This window comes from Rhinopithecus bieti, unplaced genomic scaffold, assembly GCF_001698545.2.
Source record: "Rhinopithecus bieti isolate Rb0 unplaced genomic scaffold, ASM169854v2 scaffold_62762, whole genome shotgun sequence".
Lineage (NCBI taxonomy): Eukaryota > Metazoa > Chordata > Mammalia > Primates > Cercopithecidae > Rhinopithecus > Rhinopithecus bieti.
This window is the reverse complement of record NW_016823630.1, coordinates 174,506-183,289: the sequence shown is the minus strand read 5'-3', so window position 1 is coordinate 183,289 and position 8,784 is coordinate 174,506. Positions and strand designations below refer to the sequence as shown.

The 8,784-nt window shown below is 38.2% G+C and overlaps 1 protein-coding gene across 1 annotated transcript in view; it reads left to right on the top strand.

The window, feature by feature from the left end:
- Nucleotides 1-7,843: 7,843 nt before the first annotated feature.
- ARHGAP6 (Rho GTPase activating protein 6) overlaps nucleotides 7,844-8,784 on the top strand; it is a 67,141-nt gene continuing 66,200 nt past the window's right edge. The window contains 1 exon segment of the mRNA XM_017861684.1: nucleotides 7,844-7,911. The gene's annotated coding sequence lies outside the window, so the exon portion shown is untranslated.

Here is an 8,784-nt window from a genome sequence, read left to right as displayed (position 1 = left end):
AAGCTGAATGTTGGCAGATCAGCTTGTGCTCTTCTAAATCATCTAAATATCATCAGTGCCTTTGATTACAGCTTCATGCCCAGTGCTTTAAAAATCAAAGTTTGCTTTTAAGGAATGTAATTTAAAAACTGCTGATCATCTACGTCTTGGGAGGTCAAGGACACTCTTATTTCCTTTATAGTAACAAATTTAATTTGATGTTTTCCAAAATAGACTTGGGTATAAATTCCACATCAATATGCTAAGCAGAGCCTCATGCAGAATATTTCTGAGTGGGATTTACTGAATATAAGATTATTTTTATGACTGGGACATTACAGATGCGATCATTAATGAATAAAAAATAAAATAAATTTAAACAACTTTCTCTAGCATCAAGTTGAAACTCAAGTCTCAATAGAGCAAGTTTCAGGAACAGGTGGGATTTCAGGTAACATGGAGAACAGCAGCTCAGATCTGCTTCTTAAAGGGGGATTCCCCCTTGACATGAGGCCAGCAACTCACTCTGCATGCAGAACATGCAACATATTTCCATGCCAGGGAGAGAAGGATGTGACGTCATTCATTCACTCATTCAGTCATTCCCTTATTCATCTATCTAATAGCTGTCAAGACTCCTAGTATGTGTTGGGCATTGTACTACATGCTAAGTATATAGAATCTCTTTTCTAAACTCAAAAAGTTGTAAGTAGGTGCTAGTAGTGGTCAGGGTAAAATACATTTGTGAAAGGAAGAAATTATAGTGACAAGTCCTATAATAGATGGCAAGTGATGTAGGATCCATAAGGAAGAAGGACAAATTATTTATAGTATAGATAGGGAAGACTTTATAACAGGAGAAGTTATCTGAGATTAGTTTGGAAGGATAAGAACAAAAAGGTACTCCAGTAGAAAATTGGGACAAAAAATAGAAAAATGGGGCATTTTAGTCTGGGAGTCATAAAAGGTGGGGTATACTTGGAAAGAATAAACTTTTTGTAGAACTATAAGAGATTTCAGGGTCTGTGTGTGTTATAGTTTCAGGAGATAAAGTTGAAGATATTTTGGGTACAATATCTTGAGGTATATTATAAGCCAAGAGAGAATATAGGTTTTATTTTGCAGGTCAGTGGTTCTCAATCGGGGCAACTTTGTGCTCCCTCCTGGGGATACTTGGCAAGGTCTAAATTTTTCTGTTACAACTGGGGAGGGGGGCAGGCTACTGGCATCTGGTGGATGGAGACCAGGGATCCACTAAGCATCCTACACTGTATAGGACAGTCCCCACGGCAAAGACTCTGCCCCAAATGTTGACAGTGCTAGAGTGAATAACCTTGCTCTAGATAATGGAGAGTAACTGAAAGATTTTACATATGGGAGAGAAGTAAAGAGGTACTTTCTAGGAAAGTGATGCAACACCTTCTAGGAGGTTTGCCACATCATGATGGTCATCAAAATGCTGGGTGTCAATAAGAGAAACAATATTCGCCTGCAGGGAGAAAGATCAACTAACTTCTTGAGCATCTACTCTGTGCTGGACAGTCAATGTATTATACCAATCTCCCCATGACGTTGGCAACTGCTACTTTCTGCAGCAATGGGGACTATCAGATGAAATAGGATGAGACTAGAGGCTGGGAGACCATATAGATCAGTGTTCACTCTCACATGGAAACAGTGGAGGTCTGGACTGTAGCAGCGTCCATGGAGATGGAGATGTCAGAGCAAAGAGGAAGGTCAAATCAAAAGGAGTTCTTTACCAATTACATGTGAGAAGGGTTTAGCCACCAAATGGAAGGTTTACAGAATGACTTCGACATGGCTGGTTCGGAAGAGTGGGTAGCTGGAGAGACTGTAAAAGGAAGTCTCAGAGGGCAGGTATAGGGCTACCCACAGTTGTGACCTTTGAGGTGCCCATGGGAGGTTCAGATGTAGATGCCTGGTAAGCAAAGGGAAAAATAAGTCTCCAGTTGTAAAGAGACCTCAAACAGAGATGTGTTTAAGAGTTTGCAACATCACGATGGTCATCAAAACACTGGGTGTCATTAAGAGAAACAATATTTGCCTGCAGGGAGAAAGATCAAATAATTTATTGAGCATCTATTCTGTGCTGGACAGTCAATATGTTATCATCTCAGTCTCCCCATGATGTTGCAAGGAGACTGAATGCAGACAGGCCCAGGAAGGCGCTCAAAGTCAGGCAGCCATTCAGAGGCAGAGCCAAGCTTGGAACAGTGTCTCATCAAAACCGATCCCCATCCATTCATTCTTTCAATATTATTTATAAAGTGAATTGCTGTGTGGAGAGAAGAAGTCACAGAACAGGTTGAGAAAGAAGACCCTGAGACAGGAAAAGAAAAAGTGAAGAATGATGTCATCAAGTCCAAAGGAAGGAAGAACTTCAAGTAAATTTTCAGTTATCAATTGTAAAAAGACTCAGAGTCAGACCAGAGGATGTTTCTGCCATAAATTGCTATCCAAATGATATCAAGTCATGCACACACACACAGAGTTTATATCAGAGTTAGAATGTGTACACTGCATTAGACATCATCAGGGACTTGCTGTAGTGCAAGGAGCAAAAAACAGACAATAATTTGATGAAAAGTACTTAGAGTTTGAAGAAGTAGAGCCAGGAAGAACAGAAGGAAGGTAGGGTGGTTGCTAAAGGGAAGATATTTTACAGATGAAGATTCAGACTTGAGCGTAGATGTAGGCTGAAGGACTTGAGTTGAAACACCAAAGTTTGAGTATGTAGGAGTGAGGGTCTAAATGAGAGAATGAAGGAGTTGGCCTTGGTGTGGAGAAGGGTCCACCGTTTCTTTAAAATAGTGTTATTCAATCTTGTTGGGCCAGTAGACTCTCTTGAGAGCCTCGTGAAAGTTTTAGATGTCTCTCCAGAAAAACATCTGTAAACATTTACAAAACTGGGTATGATCTTAGGGAGTTCTTGCTAAAATCTCCGAAGCTTAAAATGTAACAGGTTCTTCTTGAGAGTGAAGAGGTGCTATTAATGTTATTATAGAGGACAACAGCCTCCATCTAAGCTTCAAGCAATCCCAGACTGGTGAATTGGAAGTGGCTGGAGAATGTGATGAGCTGAATTTCCTCTGTGCTGGCATTGATTATTGAGGCGTGACTGAATCACAGTAAGAGTTCCTCTGAAAAGAGCAGTTTGAGTTTGTTAGGAAAATGGTGCTCTGGAAATTATTTCTTTCAAACAATTCAACCCTGTAAAATCCTTGCTAAATTGACAGCTGCATAACCTCAAAATGCATTCTGCTGCATTTTGAACGGAGTAATACAGAGGACCTGCTTTGATACTGGATAGTCCTGTGAGCAAGTTCTGAATTTATCATCTCACACTTCCTGCCCATGTACAAGTTACTTACTCTGTCCTAATCTGTCTCCTTATCTGTAAAATGGAAAGAATAATATTGGCTTCATAGAATTGCTGTGAGGATGTAATAAGATTATGGATACTAAGCACTTAGCTTATAGTACTTACTCAATAAACACTGACTATTTATTACTACTGTGTGCTGTATCACAGGGAAGTTGTGGTGGTCAGATGAGATCATTGGCATTCAGATATTTAGAGAAGTTAAACACTTAAGAACTGTCTTCCAAAGGACTTCGTTGTGAGTTTTCAGGCCCATTCCATGAATGTAACTAACTCTCATATTAGTGCACTTCTGCAAAAATGATGAGGTCTTTTGTTATTGTTTTTATTGAGGAATAACATATATAGTAATGTACATAAATATGAGTGTGCACAGCTCGATAGGTTTTTAATATGTGAATGACATGTTACTACCAACCAGATTAAGATATAGAACATGCTCAGCACCCCGGAAGATTCCCTCATACCCTCTTTCAGGTAATATTTATTCCCCAAAGGTAACCCTTACTCTTCCTTCTGTCACCTAAACAAATCTTTCCTTGGACAAATATTTTTATTATTATCTCTAGAATTAATTGTAATATGGAAAATACCAGTTTATAAGCCTCATTCTCTGAATATGATCACTTTAAAATTAGGAGATATGTACTTCATTGTTTAGACCCAACCCAAAAGCTCCATCTGACTTCCTGGCTTTGGACAGTGCTGACATGTCCTCAGGGCATGCCCTGCGCTGGGCTATTCACTTGGAAGGAGACAAACGCCTAGGAAGCCTGGTTTCACCCTCAGAGAGCTAGTCTAACTAGAGAAAGAAGCCTTAAAATGGAACACCATCCCTAACAGCAAATGAATCCATAAAAAGCATGTCTCAGGGAGCAATCTCATGTTTTCTTGTTTTCAACCCTCCTGAAGACACTGTTTGGTATTGGTATTTCCCAAGAGGATGCCCAGATTAACCACCTCCCACACAGTTGGGTCCTTTGCTTTAGGGTCACTAGGACGGGGAAAGCTTGCTGCCTTGCCGTCTGCTATTGTGTCACAGGTGTCTGTGAGGTCTCTCAGGTAGGACATGATTTCCTCTGGACACATTAATGAGGACTTCCACAGTTCCTAGTGAAAAGAGGGCAAAGGGTGGCCAATCCCTATGTGCTTGTTCCAAGATGTATTTTATCAGGACATGCTACCCAAGTTCTTCCTGCAGGTCACTGTTGTCTGTAAGACAGTGCACACACTGGGAGCAGTTAGCAAGCACGCACTCATCACCATATGCACCATGAAAACACTTATGTGCAGTATTGGTAGTTGTGGAGCTTGCATTTCTTTAAAAGACAGAATGGCATTTAATCACACTAATTGCCATCCAAGGAGCTGGTGGAACATAAACTGTTCTGTATGGTTGCAAGCACATAAGCCTCTTGAGCAAGTTTTCTGTGCTTTATGAGAACAAAAGATGAGACATTTTATTCTTCAAAATGGGGGACTCCAAGACAAACCACAGATTAATCACAAAGGAGAAGAGGAATAAGCAGTTTCACCGTGCATCTCTGGTCATTTTGCTGAGGATTTTAAAAGAGAAAATGGTGTGCTAACGCAATGCTTCATTTCACATTATTGCACGTCATCCATCATTTTGTATAGTTACCTATTCATAACATTCACCTCTATCTAATTAAGTGAAAAATTTTTGTTGTAAGTAATTAAGTATTTTTTAATAGGCCAGCATTCTCAAAGATCATACTTTGCCTATAAGGGGACTTCAAGGTGTTGTCTGGAGTTTTGGAGTTTAAGGTATATATTATCCTTGTGGGATTATGTAAACTCTCATATTTGTGGGAATATAAATGAGCAAAACTATTTTGAAAAGCTTGATTTTACCAAATAAAGTCTGAAATTGCATATACACAGATCCAGCAATGCAACTTTTACATATACCCTGGAGTGGTGGTTCCAGACTTTAATGTGAACCAGACTTCAATGTGCACCATAATCCCTTAGAGGGTGTATTCAAACACACATTGCTGAGTGACACCCCAGAGTTCCAGATTTAGCATATCTGGAGTGGGACCATAGACAGTTTGTACCTCTAGCAGGTTCCCAGGTGATACTGATGCTGCTGGTCCCAGAACTACACTTTAAGAACCACTGTCTCAGGGAGACTTGTATACGTACATGCTTGTAAGAAGACATGAGCAAAATTTTTCAAAAACATTGTTCCTAATAACCCCAAGTTAGAAACAACTCAAATACTATCAACAGTTCAATGAGGAAATGAACTGTGGTATATTCATACCAAAAACCCCTACTATATAGCAATCAAGAGGAATGATCTACAGCTACCTGCCTCAACAGGATGAATCTCATGAAGTGTTGGTGAACAAAATAAACAAGGCAAGAAACAGTATCCATAATATGATTCCATCTGTTTGCATCCCAAAACAGGAAAAACAAAATCATATTCTTTATAAATGCATGAATAGATGGTAAAACTATAAATAAAATCTGATAAGTCATCATTGCAAAAGTCACACTAGTAATTATCTGGGGCTAGGAAGAGGGAAGAATACAGGTGGTTTCTCAGATACTAGCAATAGTCTACATCTTAACTTGGCTTAACTTGGCTATTAGATATGTTGGAGTTGGACTTATGGTTATTATTTAGACAGAACATTTATATTTATACACATCTACATAGAATACATCTCATAAGTTTTTTAAAAGTTTTTAAGAATCATTCTATCTTTTAAAAATAATGTCCTCTATCTGGTATGTATTCTGACTCTTTGACAGCTTGTTTGAATTTTAGGATCTTCCCATTGGTTATGAAAAATTAAATCTCTTAAGCTTTAATAGATGGTTTAATTATTCTTCTAGGTCAACTATTTAAATGAAAGAATTTTTGTTACTGTCAAATACATTTGAGATATGGACTAGCTATGAACAAAGTGTTACAGAGTAAAAGACTTGTAAGGCCTAATTGGAGAACAGATTAGATCTTGTACAGTTAGTATGTTTATGATCTGTGTAATAAGTCATGGCAGGCCCTAGTAGATCATCTTTTAGATGTTGTTCATATCTATGAACATATACATAATGGAAGAGATTGATGGCTGTTGCCATCAATTACATTACAACTGATTTAGATAATTTCCCCTATACAAATCGCGTGACTACAAGAATGAAGATTCTTATGAACTATTTTCTTTTGGTGGCAGGAGAGTCATTTTTGAAATCTTTGAAAAGAAGGAAGGATTGAATGTGCCTGTTGATTATATTGTGATGTTCTTTTGCCTCCAAAAAATGAGGAGTTGGGGACATCTGCAACTCTGTGAGGATACCAGGAATGCTCATTTCTGTTTCATAATGCTTACTCTGTTTTATCCAGATATTATAGTCTTGCTTTTAAATGTATTGGACTGAATCTCTTTCTTTACATTTTTAGTGTGTCCTGTGCAAACAATTCTTAATCATTTTTTTTTTCACCATACGTTTCCTTGCGGCATGGTCTACATGTCCCCTATTTGATGACAGTGTGGATTCTGAATTTGCACCTCCCACATGCTAAATTGATAGCTGCATAACCTCAAAATGCATTCTGGCAATGATGAATGCCAATATTTTATGATGACAGCCCAGGAATTTGATTGCAGCTGCCCAGTGATATGAGTGGTATCTTTATTATTTGGTGAGTTAAACAGACACATTAAGTACATTTGTTGCAAATACTAGACTGCAAAAGAATGTATTTCTTACTTATTATAGTGAACAATGAGAAACAACCAAAATGTTCATCAATGGAGGAATGGTTAACTCAATTACAGTATAGCTATACCATGGAACTCCCCACAAAGAAAGTAGCCTGACCTGTGTCAGGCTCCCTGTGAAGAGCTTTATATGTGTTGTTTCATTTCATTCTCACAACAACCTTGTGAAATTCTCATTTTATAAATGAGGACACAAAGACTTGTCCAAAATCACATAGTAAATTGTAGAGCAATAGTTAGACCTAAGTTCTATGGACTTCCAAATCCATTTTCTTATCCAGTTGTACTCTTCTAGCTCATGAATGTCAAAGCTATATATGCTGTTAATTCTCTTCTCATGGAGATTTGGTTCAAGATGAACATTAAGTTATGTAACCACAGAGAAGAGGAAGAGACTTAGATGATAGTAAAATTACACCTATCTAAATGTCAAAGCTAAATTACTTCCAAAGGAGGTAAGTTTCCTATACATTCCATGACTGAAAGGAAATTCAAGAATATACACCAAAATTCTGGTGATATGTGCCATCCAAGTCAGGATTTTCATATATTCTCAGAGCTGTTACTCGTTTAAAATGTCAAATTATAAGTGAAGTAAGAGAAAAGCCATACTTTTGCTCAAATGTAATTATTGATACTGTAAAGTATCACTTCTATGTTTATCTTTATAACTTCTCCTCCTTTTAATATTTACAGATGGACAAAAGAGAAAGAAATCTTTAAGAAAGAAACTGGATTCACTAGGAAAGGAGAAAAACAAAGACAAAGGTAAAAGATAAAGTAACTAATGTAAATGCATCTTCCATGGAGCATAATGGTTAAATTTGGTGGGGTTATTGAATTGCGTAGATATACATGGTTCAACTCTGTTATGAAAACTGGATTTCTACAATGGAATGTCATTAAGGGCTGTTTTGGTCTACTCTTCTGTGTTTGAGCAACCCTGTACTGAACCGATGAATTCAGCTGGTTTGAGGAGAGTGCGACCTTAGCCAAGTTTATGGTTCCAATTATTATTTTGACCAATCAGCTATACATAAAAAGGATCTGGGTTGAGAAGCCATGGACAGCATCTCTAACGCTAACCAGCTGTCTGGCAAATCCAGACAGGCAGGGTTAGTTGAATGAGAGTTTGAATTCACCTACCATGACTACTGGAAAGAAACAGTCTCATCCTCATGGGTTACTAAAGATAGGCCATTCTCAGCATTTTTTTTTTACCCAGTTGAAAATATTTATTTGTAACCAACCTGAATGCTTATGTTTTACTTTGTTACATTGCCTCAGCCAAGACAGCTTAAAGCAAATGCCCTTAATATTTTGGGGGTCACAGAGCCCTTTAAGAATCATTGACAACGATGATGCTCTATCAAAGGCCTGAAACTCACCCAATGCCCACCCTGCCACCCCCTAAATTAAAAATTCCCAGATTAGATATTCACTTGAGTTAAGTATTTTCCTTTTTAAAAATCCAGGAACATTAGGGAATTGTCAGTGGCTATTAGTCTCTTTTCGTTTTCTTTCTTTTTTTTTTTTTTCTTGAGGTGGAGTCTTGCTTTGTCGCCCAGGCTGGAGTACAGTGGCGCGATCTCGGCTCACTGCAACCTCCACCTCCTGGGTTCACACCATTCTCCTGCCTTA